Here is a 13,994-nt window from a genome sequence, read left to right as displayed (position 1 = left end):
AATAATAATCTTGGAGAAAGAACTTGTGTCTGGATTATGAAGGGCTTTAAATCCTCAACAAGAAGTTTGTTTTTTGTTGGATTTGTATTTGTTACTTAGTTTTGTTTTTGGTATTCTAGAGGCAGCAAGAAGTCATTGTAATTTACTGAACAAGAGAGTAATATGTGAATTGAATATCTCTCATAGGAAGCAAGGAGATCCTTTAGTAGATTCCTGTGCGCCATAGTCCAGGTAAGAGATAATGAGGAACTAAAGTATTCTAGTGTGGTGGCCATTTAAGTGAAAGGAAGTATACAGATGGAAAGGAATTTGTGGTGGCATTATAACCAAAGCTTGACAGCTCATGGGATAACTTCTCAGTTTTCTTATTTATTTCTACTTTGAAAAATGAATTTGGGGAAATGGAATTCATTATTTTGGCCTTACTTCATCATTATGAAATGACTAAGTTCATCAGTATTTGCACGTCAGTTTCATGATGGTAAGTTAGCATGGGTTCTGGGTAATGGACAATGTTCTCATGCTTTCGCAGTCATCAATAAAGTGAAACAAGACTGTGTGCTTGATCCCATGCTATTTAGCATAGTGTTTTTAGTTATATTGTCAGATGCCATCAATAAGGATGAAAATCAGGGAGGTCAGCTACCATATTTAACTTGAGAAGGCTACAAGACAAGAGTAAAGCAGAGGAGAGTTTGTGCGTGACTTTTTGTTCATAGATGATTGTGCACTCAATGCAGCCTCTGAGGCTGAGATACAACAAAATATGGATCAATTCCCTGCAGCTTGAACTAATTTTGGCCTAACAGTCAACACCAAGAAAACAGAGGATCTCCACCAGCCAGCACCACAGCATCCATTTATGGAACCATTGGTTAGAGCAAATGGAGAAATTTTGAATGCTGTGGATAAATTCACTTATCTTGATAGTATACTTGCCAGGGATGTACACATAAATGATGAAGCTGATGGATGCTTTGGTGAGGTTAGATCAGAGTTAGGAAGGCTTCAAAGGAAAGTATAGGGAAGAAGAGGTATTAGACTGCTTAGCAAACTGAAAGTCTACAGAGCTATTGTACTGAATTTATTGTTGTATGTCTGTGAAACCTGGACAGTAACACTAGCATCATGCCAGAAAACTGAATTGCTTCCATTTGAATATTCTTAGGAAGATTCTGAAGGTCTTCTAGAAGGATAATGTACTGCACACAGAGGTCTTTTCTCAAGTTAAACTGCCAAGCATTCAAACTCTACTGAAGAGAGTAGAACTGCAATGGGTTGGCCATGTTGTTTGAATGTCAAACATACATTTGCCTAAAAGTCTATTTTAAGGGGAACTAATATAAGGCAAATACTCACACTGGGGTCAGAAGAGGCAATAGAAATGCATTCTCAAGATGTCTCTGAGAAACTTTGGAATTAATTGTGAAACATGGGAGAAACTGGACCAGTATGTCATGCCCTCATCAAAGAAAGCACCATACTCTTGAAGCAAAGGAGAATCGAAGCAGACTGAAAGAAAAGCTAGATGCACAAATTTAGAGACACTTCCATTCTAAATGTTCATAAGGATCATTAGTGCTTGACCTGTGTTAGAGCTTTCCAAACTTGTATTGCTCTGATCATTCACAGCTGGACACACTGTACCTTGACTCCAACATAGTGATGGCATTTTGGTCCACTTTGAGAATGATGGACAATAATCACCAGTATCCTATAGGGCCCTAATAACGTATAGATACTTGTCTGGAGAACACTGATCCAGAAACTGTGAATATATAGTGTTGCTTGAGTGGCTAGGAAGGGTCAACAGGGAGATAGAAGCCCTTGAGGCAAACTAGAATATGTACAAGAAGAACAATATTGTCAGACTATAAGTCATAAGGGATATGAATGTGAGTGAAGGGTAAAAGGTATTACTGCACATATTTCTAAATGAAAAAAAAAATTGTTGCTTTTAATTTTCTATGCATCTAGCTCTCTCCTCCCCCTTACAGGGAAAAAAGGAGATCAGTTTAGGGAGAATCTCTTTAGGTGTTTTCTCTTTTCTCATTTGTATTACCAGAGGAGTAGGGGAGGAGGGACATTGCAAACTTCTGGCTCCCGTCTCAACCAGATGTTCATAAACAGGGCCAGAAATGACTCAGAGCCGATGCTGGCAGCAACTATTTTAATGACTGCCAAATTTATTTTGGCAGCCCCCAATCTCTGAGAATATGGTAACCACAAACATAGCCACTGTGGCCACATTCCAGACTTTGCTGAGCTTTCTGGACAATGAGTGTATACCTTAAATTTTGAATTTCCCAGAGAAATCTTGGTCAGGTGGCAAGCCCACCCCAGTGTGAATGAAAACACAGCTAAAATATGGATAATCACCATATTGTTCACAAGAGTCATCTGATATGAAATTATCAGAGAAAAGGAAGGCCCAGCCTAGGTTCCTCATTCTGAGACGTTTCTGTTTCACTTTTCTGTTTAATTCTTAATCATTTACTCTAAATGTTTGTTTGTTTTACTAGTTATGTTTTCTTCCTTGCATCTGTTCATTTGTTTCCAGTGAAATGATGTAATTTTGCTTGTTTCCTCTAGTTATTATGTAACATCTGCTTATCATATTTAAAAATAATTGATTTGTCATAAACTCTAATTATATACCTAATCCTTTAAGTTGAAAAATGAAGAGCATTTACACATATTAAAGACCATATTTTACTATCTAATTTTTTCCAACTCCTGAGAAATTTCCAAAATGTGGTTAACCAATACAATTTCTTTCTTATGAAAAATCAACATTATATCTCATGTATATCATTCACCCTGGCTGGTATTTCTAAAAATTGGTAGAACAGTATATGAGATGCTAAAGGATGATGGACCAAAGAAGGAGGCATGCGAAAAATTCCTGATATGCAAATTACCCTTTTGCCAATACCCTGCTGATTATATCTAGAAAGCAGTGAAGTTATATGGAAAAAGTCATTCTGACTCTGGAATAATGATGGTGGGCACACAGAATGCACCAAGTCCCACACTGTGGTACAAAGATGCCAACAGTATTTCAGAAATTATGATTTTCTGCATGGTGGTCTGGCACATATATAGCAATTGTTCAATTGTGTCCTTTATTGCCCTTTGACCTATACTTGAAAATTATTTTATTTCCTCACCATGAAAGCAACAAAGAAAGTGATTTGTCCAGACTCAAGATGGTTTTGAACTCAGCTCACTCTCAATTCCAATTCAAGCACACTAGCCACTATACTATGGTGCCTGTTTATTTGAGTTTATTAAATTTATCATAAAAATCAAGCTACTTGGCAGTGTAAAGCAGTCCTTCTTTATCCATTTGCTAATGGATAATACATAAAGTCACTAAATATTTTTCAGGTGGGCTGCTGTTACCATTCGTGTTCACTCTGTCTCTTTTTCCCCCTACCTCCAATATTCCTTGTCTGTCACTCTGCCTCTCTCTCTCCCCTTTCCACCCTCCCTTTCTCTCTGTTTCTCTTCTTCCTTTTCTTCCCCCTCTCCCACCCCCTTCTTCTGTCAATATACTTCATGAAATGACTTATTTCTCATCTTCCCATACTATGCACAATTTAAAATATAATATAGTATTTTTCTACCCAAGCAATAATCAACAGTATCAGATAATTTTCCAAAATAAAGTAGAAAATAAATATAGATTGGATTTAATAATATTTGCAGAAGTCTTTGAGGCATTATTTTTAAATTCTATGATCTGGTTAAAGGAAGATATATAGTCCTCTTAGTTCTTCTTCCTTACTAGCTATCGTGAATTCAAACAGTTAATTTTTTATAATCTAATAAAATTATATTCAGAAACAGCATGCAGGAAGCTCATTCTAGAATGATTAAATTGAAACAGTAAAACACAGCCCTGTCTTCTTTCATAACTACCAATACTGCCCTGCATCTGTATACATGACTGAACCCTACCCATCAACCCTGTCATCTAGGTTGTAATTAAATGTCAGAAATGTTCAAAAGCACATTCAAAATAGTCTTTTAGATTTGAGGTCCATTCAGGTCACTGGAATAAGTTATTTTTGATAATAGATTTGGGATTATTCAAAAGCAACTATTCAGGTTTTCTACGAGGACCATAGAAAAAGCTTATAGGTCATATGTATTTGAGAATTAATGGGCTTGTCATACCGAGAAACTGCCAAAGGAATAAGAGATAAGATCATACATCAAGTATAAGATTTTTACATTTTCAACTTGGGTATGACCTAGTTGTAATATCAATTGTAATAAATCATGACTATACACAATTTCTGGTCTTTCTTTTTCTTTTTTATAGAAATTCAGTTTGATTATTTCAAGTATATCTTCTGTTTCTAATACGTGCATCCAAATGTTTCAGTTTATCTAAGATTAAATTTATATTTCCATTACCATTAGAATACCATTATACTTTTGCCAATTTACTATTTTCCTTAGTTCCTAATGTCATCTAAACTTCTACACAAAAGTGTACTATTTCTCATCAAGATAACTTTTGTTTCCTGAAGATGATGTCATAAAAACTTAAATTTTCATGGTTAATACTACATTAGAAACACTTCAAATACCAGTCTAGCTAAGTACAGAAAGGCTTATCAAGGGGAGAAAAGGGAATAAACTATATGCCAAAAAAAAAACAACTGTTACTTCATTTGATCCTCACAATAACTGTAGGAGGTAGGTGCTATAATTATACTCATTTTTCAGGTGAGGGAACTGAAGCAAACTGAATGGAGTTGCCCAGGGTCACACAGCTAGTAGGTGACTAATACTGGATTTGAACTCAGATCTTCCAGACTTCAGTTTCAGAATTCTATCATTGTGTTTCTTGCTGTCTCATCATTAATGGTATGGTCATTAAAAGATGAATTCCTTGACGAAGGCAACATATAAAATTTTTTTTTTAAAGTACCAAGTAGTATATCTTATGTGAGTCATCCCCTTTTACGTTGACAGTGGAAAAGTGTCGGAAAAAACAGAGGATCTTAAAAATTGTAGTTTCTACAATTTTTTTTTGTTTTTGGTAATCTGTTTGACATCCTTCAGTAACATCACCTTACAACTTCAGAAATCAAATAATTCAGTACATATTATAGTCCATATTAATGAAACTAAAGGATATGAAAGTCACACCAAAACTGAAGGATGGCTCGCAAGTTTACCTGGAGAAGGAAAGAAAGGAGTTGATAAAGACACTTTGTCTACAATCAATAAGAAAAATCTTTTAACAGGACACTTGGTCATCTTACCTTGGTCATGATCATAAGAAAAATAAACCTCATTAAAATCATTGTGGTACATATGATTGGTACATATTGTGGTATATATGAACATCTTTTGGTGAGGACTTAGAAGCTGGAGCACTAGACTTCAGTCAAAAAGACTTGGGTTTTAAGCTTGCATGAGCAATTCACATAACTTCTCTAGGTCTCAGCTTTCTCATCTGTAAAATGAAGGTGTTGAACTCTTTGGCTTCTGAAGCACGTTCCAGATCTGAATTTCAGATCTAGGACCTAAATCTACTTATATCTTAATAATTGGTGATTTCATTATGAAGGTGAATATAGGAAAGGACTGGAGGAAAAAAACATACTGGAAAATACACATAAAGAGACCAAAGTTCTGCATCAGAATCTTCATTATTCTGAACACTTTCTTCAAGAAAAGAGATAGAAAGTACTGGACATGGAAATCACCAATCAGCACAAAAACTGAACTCATTCAACCTCAACAGCAAATGACTGGTTACCAGTTTCTAATTTGGGTTTCTACGAGCTAACAGACTAGCAAAATTCTAAAGCAAAAAATCAAAATCTGTCCCAGATTAGAAGAACTGCATTGGATGGAGTATTGGCCCTGGAGTCAAAAGGACCTGAGTTCAACTCCAGCCTCAAATACATACTGTGTGACCCTGGCAAGTCATTTAATCCTGTTTGCCTTGGTTTCCTCATCTGTAAAATGAGTTGAAGAAGGAAGGGACAAAGCACTCCAGAGTCTTTTACTCAGAAAACTGCACATAGAGTTAACAAAGAGTTGGACACGACTAATTGACCCTTGTACCTCCCCCTCCCAAAAAAAGCAGAAACCAAAAGAACTACTCAAATAAGCTACTGAAGTAAAAAATAGAAAACAACACAGGAAAAAAAATGACATGAATTAATATCCTTTTCTGTAGAAGTTTCACCAATGTAAAGTAATGACTGTAAATGTAAAGTAATAGAAAGTAATTACTCTAACAAGGAAATCAACAAAGACTAGAAACCACCTCAGCCAGTAAACAGCATGATGTGACAGCCAAGGTTAACACTAGTTCAGAAAGTAAAATCATCTGATGGCTTAAGATTATGAGCAGAAGCACTTCATTAAAACAGCAAGAAAGGGGGAAGAGAAACACTGAATTTCTGAAAGTGTGATATGAGACCCATTTAAACAAAATCATTTCAAGAGCGACATTTAAGGCATACAGCTTGGAAATGAGGACTCAAATCATTTTGTTTTGTTTTGTTTCACTGTAGAAATGGAATACCATAATCTATGGAAGAATCAAAACTGTAGAGATCCAAAGAAAACAGGGGCTTATGAATGTGAGTTATGAATAGACTATAGCTTATTGCCAATTATAACTTTCATTCAAGAAGGTGGCAACCTCATGGTTCAGTAGAAAAAGCATTGACCTTGGAGCTTTAACCTAGGTTGGAGTCATGGCAACAGGGTATGAATCATAGATCTGACTTCTATTGCTTCTTTGACCTTGTAAAAAAATCATTGAACTTCCCTGGCTCTCAGTTTTCTCATTTGTAAAATGAGAAAGTTGACCTAGATAACCTCTAAGGTACCTTCCAGCTCTAAGTCAATAATCCTATTATCTTAAATAGGAGAAAAGGTAGCATCTAGAAAGCATACAATCAGAAAAGAGGGCGGTCTGGTCAGGAACCAAGAACAAGATATGAGATACTGATAATACTGATGATAAGATACCGGGGATATTCGAGATACTGAGTGTTATCCTGGTTATCCCACAATGCCAAAAAGCATGCCAAAATATATTTTCCTTGTGTAGAATGTATAGGAAGACCTTGACAAGAACCACACAGGATGTGAAGGTACACATGAGTAGTGCTCTGCAAACACATCATTATATCCTTGGATCCCTGTCAGTTAAGCACTGTATTACATATTGTTCTTGTACATACTGTTAACTACATTTGATAGTACATATAGACTACTTTGGGTGACTTTATTTCTACAAAAGAAAACACAACATATTTCTATTATCACTAAATGGAAATGAAGGGATACTCAGATTTCAAAGAAAAAGTCATTATTTTGGGGTAGATGATAAATGAAATTTTTAGGGAAGAACATGGCCATCAATAAAAAGAGAATTAATATAATTAAGGATTTCCTGAAAAGTCATCAATATATCATTTATTTCTACTCTTTCAATGCTCTATTTTGTGAGGCAGATGCTAATATATCAAAAAGCTCAAAGATGCCGACTTCATTTCACTCTTATTGATTACTTAAATGTTAAAGTAACAACTAATTTTTAAAAAAATATTTTAAAAGACATTTCTTTATTTCAGTCATTTGAATGTTCATGGTTTATTTGGCAATCCTTGAAAATGGGTAAAAAATGAGGAATATAAAATTATTTGTGAGCTGAAACAGTCCCCATGAATTAAACTCACTTTTGAACATCTGTACTTATGCTTAATTGTTTATTCAACTAGTTCTTTTGCTATCAGTCTCCCATCTTCTTCATCCAAAGAATGAAATAGGAATTACATTTTACAACATTAGATTATACTAACTACATAAAAGTGCTTTCTTTTCTCTAATTACTTGAAATATTCAAAACAATGAGAGGGGAAAGAGTTCCTTTTCTATTGGAAGGATATCATTTGGAACAGTTTAATTAAATACTTGAAATGAGGTCTTGCTGAAATGAGAACACTTTCTAAATGAATGACTCTTTGCTTATACAATTTTTTTCATGTTCAAATATTAGCCAAAGAAATTTGGTCTTGTCACAGCCATTTGATATTTAATTGGTTTTTTATTTAATTCACTATGAAGCATGAACTTATGAGAAAAAAGAAATTGATTCATTGCTGACCACTAACATGGCCAACCTTAAAAGTGTGATTATTACTAGAGGGGAAAGAAAACCCTTCATTAAAATTTTCAAGTTTTACCTCAATTCTCTAACCTTTCATAAAGAGAACTGACTAGCTCTTTGGAGGGGCTGGGAGAGGTAATACAGTGAGCTGAGAGGTTTCTCTTATTTATCTTTTAAAGGGATAGTTTTTAAATTACATATGTTCTGAGAGAATTGCACCACTACTATAATAATACCTTTGCTGTAACTCTGCTATTGGCTTATTTTCAATCTCTTCATTTGAATAAATATAATCTTCATCTTGATATTCTCCTGTAGTAATGAAGAATTATAACAATTTCAGTAAAAATGTGTCATAGAACAACTGTTAAATGTATGTAAGGGATAATATTTACAGAACAATATTCATAGCAAAATGAGATAATCCTGATTCATAAAGAGGTGGATTTTACAGTCTCTAACTTATAATTAACCTGGAATCTGTAAATGTAAGTCTGGCAAACACTAAGTAAGGAAGTTTCTCTGTTTCATATCAAGCCCCCTTTTTTTTATCCCTTTGGAAATTCTCATTTACTGTTGCAAACTCTAAGTCTGTACATCCAATGTAAATATACTACTTTTAAAAATCAATAAATCTCATTTTATATTATAAATTAGGAGAATAAAATAAGTTTGAGTATATAATTACCTAAGAGGTCATTTCCTTGGACAAGGTACAGCAACCAAGGTCTTTGAAGAAGTTTCATTCTAATATTTTATATCTAGCTCACATGACTATAGAAATCATGGCTGTATTTTCATGACACTGGTAGCTAATGTAGGTTCCATTCATTTATCATGTTGTATTTTAATGAAATTCCATAATAAGTTTAAACTTTAAGTTGTTTACTAAACTATTTCAGTCTGATTCTATTTGACAGATTATATTTCTTTCAGCATTTATAAAAGACTAAATTTTTGTAATAACTTGAAACCATGTTACTAGTCTAAACATAAATAAAAGAAATAATCTTTCATGGATAGAGCAGAACATGTTACTAAAAATGGGATGTGTTTAACATATTTATCAATGATTTATCAAATACTTATTAAATTTACAGATTATTCCAAAGTAGGAAAAGCTACTAATACACTGCTTGAGCATAAAGATTTTAAAAGATATTGTTCAGCTAGTACAGAGGTTGGCATTACGCAACTTCACTGAGCCCACAGGGTAGATTCAGTCCATCACCTGTGTTTTGTACAGCTACAAAGAGTACAAAGAGTAGCTTTTACATTTTTAAATAGGGTTTTTGTGTATTTTAAAATGAAAAAAAAAAACAAAAAACAAAAAGCAAAAAGCAAAACAAAACATTCTTAGCTCTCGGGCATACAAAAACAGCCACTGCAAATCCCTGGGCTGCAACATTTAGCCTAATAACATGAATTTCAATAGGGAAAATATATAAAATCTTATACTTGGGTTGAAAAAATCAACTCTATAAATACAATTTGGAGAAGTTCGGCTAGACGATAATTCAGTTGAAAAAGATCTAGAGATTTTAGAAAATGAAAAAATTTGATATTAGATTATGAGTTCCTTGAGGATAAAGACTATGTTTTGACTCCTTTGTATCCCTACCACTTAGCACAGTGCTTGGTATATAGTAGGAACTTAATAAATGCTTATTAATTAATTGATATTAGTTAACATCTTGATGGCAACCATGGAAGCTAATACATTCTTAGGCTGTACGAAGAGAGGGAGACCATCCAGGAATAAGTCAGTGATATTCCTGTTGTACTCTTCTTTGGTCAGATAAAGTGAGGATGATGATGGTCAGTCCTGAGTGTTGCATCTGAAGAAATATTCTGATAAGTTAGAGGGTTTCCTGAGAAAACCAGTCATAGTTGTAAAAGACATTCATTTCATGTAATATGAAGATTGGTTGAAGGACTGAAGATTGTTTAACCTGGGGAAGAGAGGGCTTAGGAGAGGCATAATTGTTCTCTTAAGGTATTTAAAGGGATATCATATCAAAAGGGAAATAGAGTTGTTTGTCTCCAGCAGAAAAATAATAATAATTAATAATAATAAGTGCACTGGGTGGAAGCAACTAAGGGGTAAATTTAGATTTGACATAAAGAAAAACTTTTAGAGTATTCCAAAAGTCAAATCAGCTACCTCAGAAGATACCTCCTAGTATGAAGTATTCAAGCAACAGCTAGATCAGTAGGTTAAAGAGGAAATTCTGGTTCAAGTGGGAGTGAAATCAGGTTAAGTGAAGACCCCCCCAGGCATGAATTCCCCAAAACCCCCAACCTTCTTGCCAAAGCTAAAATGACTAAGTATCTGCCTTAGGCAAAGAAGATGCTCTAGGATGGAGAAGAACCACCAAAGTTTTGGTCACCTGACCTGGTGTACACTTCCCCTTCACCACCCCTTGTGCCAGCCACATCAGCATTCTTCTCTTAAGTTCCATTTTTGGTAACAAAAACCCTCATTGGTGAGCAATGATCCTTTCTGTGTTCTTTGTCTCTGGGGTAGATTCCCGTGCTTAGACTGTACGTCTGGATTCCCAGTCAATGGGAAGACAGGCTAGTGGGCTTCTGTCTTAGGGACTACATAATGCTGTACTCTGCACTACTTAGGTGCACTCCCTTGCTGACACCACCCATGGTCTCGAGGGAAGTGCCCCTTCTCATGAGATTGTAATAAATTCCTTTTTTGCCTTCTACCTTGAGAAGCCTCTGAGTTTAATTTGAGTATGAGTCTTTGTATCCCACACAAGTATGTCTTAGAACAGTTGTGAGGCCTCTTCTGACTCAGATTATATGAGTACAAATAGCTAAAAATTATAATATTGAGAGGCAAGTGGAATATAAACAGCTTATATTTTATAGTGGTTTATTTGCAATGATACATAGATTTATAGATACAAATATTATTATCTACATTTTGCAAATGAACAAACTTTGATTCAGAGAGATAAAATTGATCACCTCAGATTACATGACTCCTAAATAGAAAATCTTCAACTTGAATCTGAATCTTCTGATTTTATATTTCATGCACTTTGGATTATACCAGGCTGGCTTATTAGAATCTCTTGCTACTACTAAGGTAGAGAAAATATGGGAAATCTAATAGAAGGGTGTGTACTTCATTGATACTGGCTCCAGTCCATCTTCTGCTCAGCGCTAATTGAAAAACATCATAGTACAGAGGAGAAAAGTGAGAGTCTTGGAGTCAGAAGACCTGGGTTTGAGTTCTTTCTCACAGATACTTAATGTTGGACTATGATCAAGTCACTCAAACTCTCACAGACTCAAACTATTTATCTATAAGACTGGGCTAATAATAATTGTACTTCTTCACAAGCTTTTCATTATTAGTTAAAGGCATTTGAAATGTAGAATCTAAGGCTTAAAAACAAATTATTCTAACCTTATTTCCTGGGTTAGAGATGAGGATGGCAACCCCCAATACTTTTCAGCCTCTAAGATACTTCTATGTCTCAAAGAAATAAAATAATTTTCCCCAGCTCTTACTAAGGAATAATTTTTAATGATTTTGAAGAAATCAAAATCCTTAATTCTTACTTTCCTTATTTCCTAACCAAAAAACAATTTAAAAATAAACTATTTACGATAATCCAAAATTAGCTCCTTAGCTACTGGGATTTGAAGTTACAATCATTAATGAATCCTGAGAAATCCTAGTAATTCAAAACAAATAGCAAATGATCATTCCAAACTGATACAAATCACATCAATAAACACAAGAACTATTTTGGACAAGGCATTGTTTTGGAGGGGATACAAGGATAAATGAGTTACAAGGATGTTTTTTTAAAGCAAACCTGCCTCCTTTAAAAAGCTTTTTTTCCTTTTGGGGCCTTAAGCAAAGTGCCTTCAATTGTGATTGTCTTTTTAGAAGGTTAGAATTGAAAGGGCTTCAGAGGTCAAGTCTAACCTCACCTGAGCAGGAATCCCCTGGGTGACACCAGCAATATACAGTCACTTGTCCTCTGCTTCAAGGTCTATGGCGACTGGGAACTCAATAAGATGCAAAGTAGCCCATTCTCTTGTTGGTACTGCTGTTGTTATAACTATAATTGTAATGAACCCTTTTTATTATAACAAGACCAAACTAAATTCCATGATTTTTTGTGTGTAGGTCGAGTTCTGTCCTTTGAAGTTAGGCAGAATAAATCTAATCCCTTCCCCACATGACAGCTCTTCAAATATCTGAAGACAACTATCATGCTCCTCCTACTTTAAGTCTTCATTTCTCCAAATTAGTTACCTCACTGTCTTCAATAGGTTCTGACATGCCATGATTTTCTGTTCTCTGTGTGGTCATGCAAAAGACCTCCATTAACAGTCAGCTTGTGAAATACTAACTATATTTCCCTCTATGCTGTCCCACCTCCCATTTATTCAACTCTCTCCTCTGACTTGTCCTTCTGCAAATTGTTTGCTCCCAATTACCCCTTCCCCCAATCTGCCTTCCCTTCTATTATCCCCACTCTCTTATCCCCTTCTCCCCTGCTTTCCGAGAAGGTAAGATAAACTTCCATACCCAAATGAGTGGGTATATTATTCCCTCATGAAGCTAAATCCAATGAAAGGAAGGCTCTTTTATTCCCTCTTACCTTCCCCTTCTACTCCTCCATTGCAAAAGCTCTTTTTTTCCTCTTTTTATATAAAATGATTAACTGCATTCTACCTCTCCCTTTCTCTTTTTTCCTAGTACATTCCTCTCAGCCTTTTTTTTTCTTTTTTAGATATCATTCCTTCATGTTCAGCTCACCCTGTGCCCCCTGTATCAGTCTCTCTGACTCTCTCTTCATATATATATACACATACACATATGCATATATATTCACATACATGTGTATATGTGTGTGTGGGTATATATATATATATATTCTCTCCAATAATCCTAATACTGAGAAAGGTCTCATGAGTTACAAATATCATCTTTCCTTGTAGGAATCTAAAGAGTGCAACTTTAGTAAGTCCCTTATGATTTCTCTTTCCTGTTTACCTTTTAATGTTTCTCTTGATTCTTATATTTGGAAGTCAAATTTTCTACTCAGCTCTCATCTTTTTAACAAGAATGCTTGGAAGACCTGTATTTCATTGAAGTTCCATTTTTCCCCTGAAATATTATACTCAGTTTTGCTGAGGAGATGATTCTTAGTTTTACTCCTATCTCCTCTGACCTCTGGAATATCATATTACAAGCCTTCAAATCCCTGAGTGTAGAAGCTGTTAAATTCTGTGTTATCTTTATTATGTGTTCACAATACTTGAATTGTTTCTTTCTGGTTGCTTGCATTATTTTTTCCTTGAAGTGGGAACTTTGGAATTTGGCTACAATATTCCTAGCAGTTTTCCTTTTGCGATCTTTTTTAGGAAGTGATCAATGGATTATTTCCATTTCTATTTTACCCTCTGGTTCTAAAATGTCAGGGCAGTTTTCCTTGATAATTTCTTGAAAGATAATTTCTAGGCTCTTTGTTTGATTGTGGCTTTCAGGTACTCCAATAATTTTAAAAATATTTCTCCTGGATCCATTTTCCAGGTCAGTTGTTTTTTCAATGAGATACTTCACACTGTCTTCTATTTTTTCATTCTTTTCAGTTTGTTTTATAATTTCTTGATTTCTCATAAGAACATTAGCTTTCATTTGCTCCAATACTAATTTTTAAGGAATTATTTTCTTCAGTGAGCTTTTCTATTTGGTCCTTTCTGCTTTTTAAGGCATTCTCCTCATTGGCTTTTTGGACCTGTTTTCCCATTTGGGTTAGTCTAATTTTAAAGGTGTTATTTTCTTCAGCATTTTTGGGGG

General features: G+C 34.8%; 1 long non-coding RNA gene across 1 annotated transcript in view; it reads right to left on the bottom strand.

The window, feature by feature from the left end:
• The window catches only part of LOC140510566 (uncharacterized), a 146,973-nt gene that overhangs the window by 45,874 nt on the left and 87,105 nt on the right, over window positions 1-13,994 (bottom strand). The window contains exon 3 of the long non-coding RNA XR_011969288.1: window positions 8,392-8,467. This is a non-coding gene — a long non-coding RNA (uncharacterized lncRNA). The remainder of the gene's footprint in view (window positions 1-8,391; window positions 8,468-13,994) is intronic.

The sequence above is a fragment of the Notamacropus eugenii genome, chromosome 6 (genome assembly GCF_028372415.1).
Source record: "Notamacropus eugenii isolate mMacEug1 chromosome 6, mMacEug1.pri_v2, whole genome shotgun sequence".
Lineage (NCBI taxonomy): Eukaryota > Metazoa > Chordata > Mammalia > Diprotodontia > Macropodidae > Notamacropus > Notamacropus eugenii.
The sequence above is the reverse complement of the archived record's forward strand: the minus strand, read 5'-3'. Positions and strand labels throughout refer to the sequence as shown.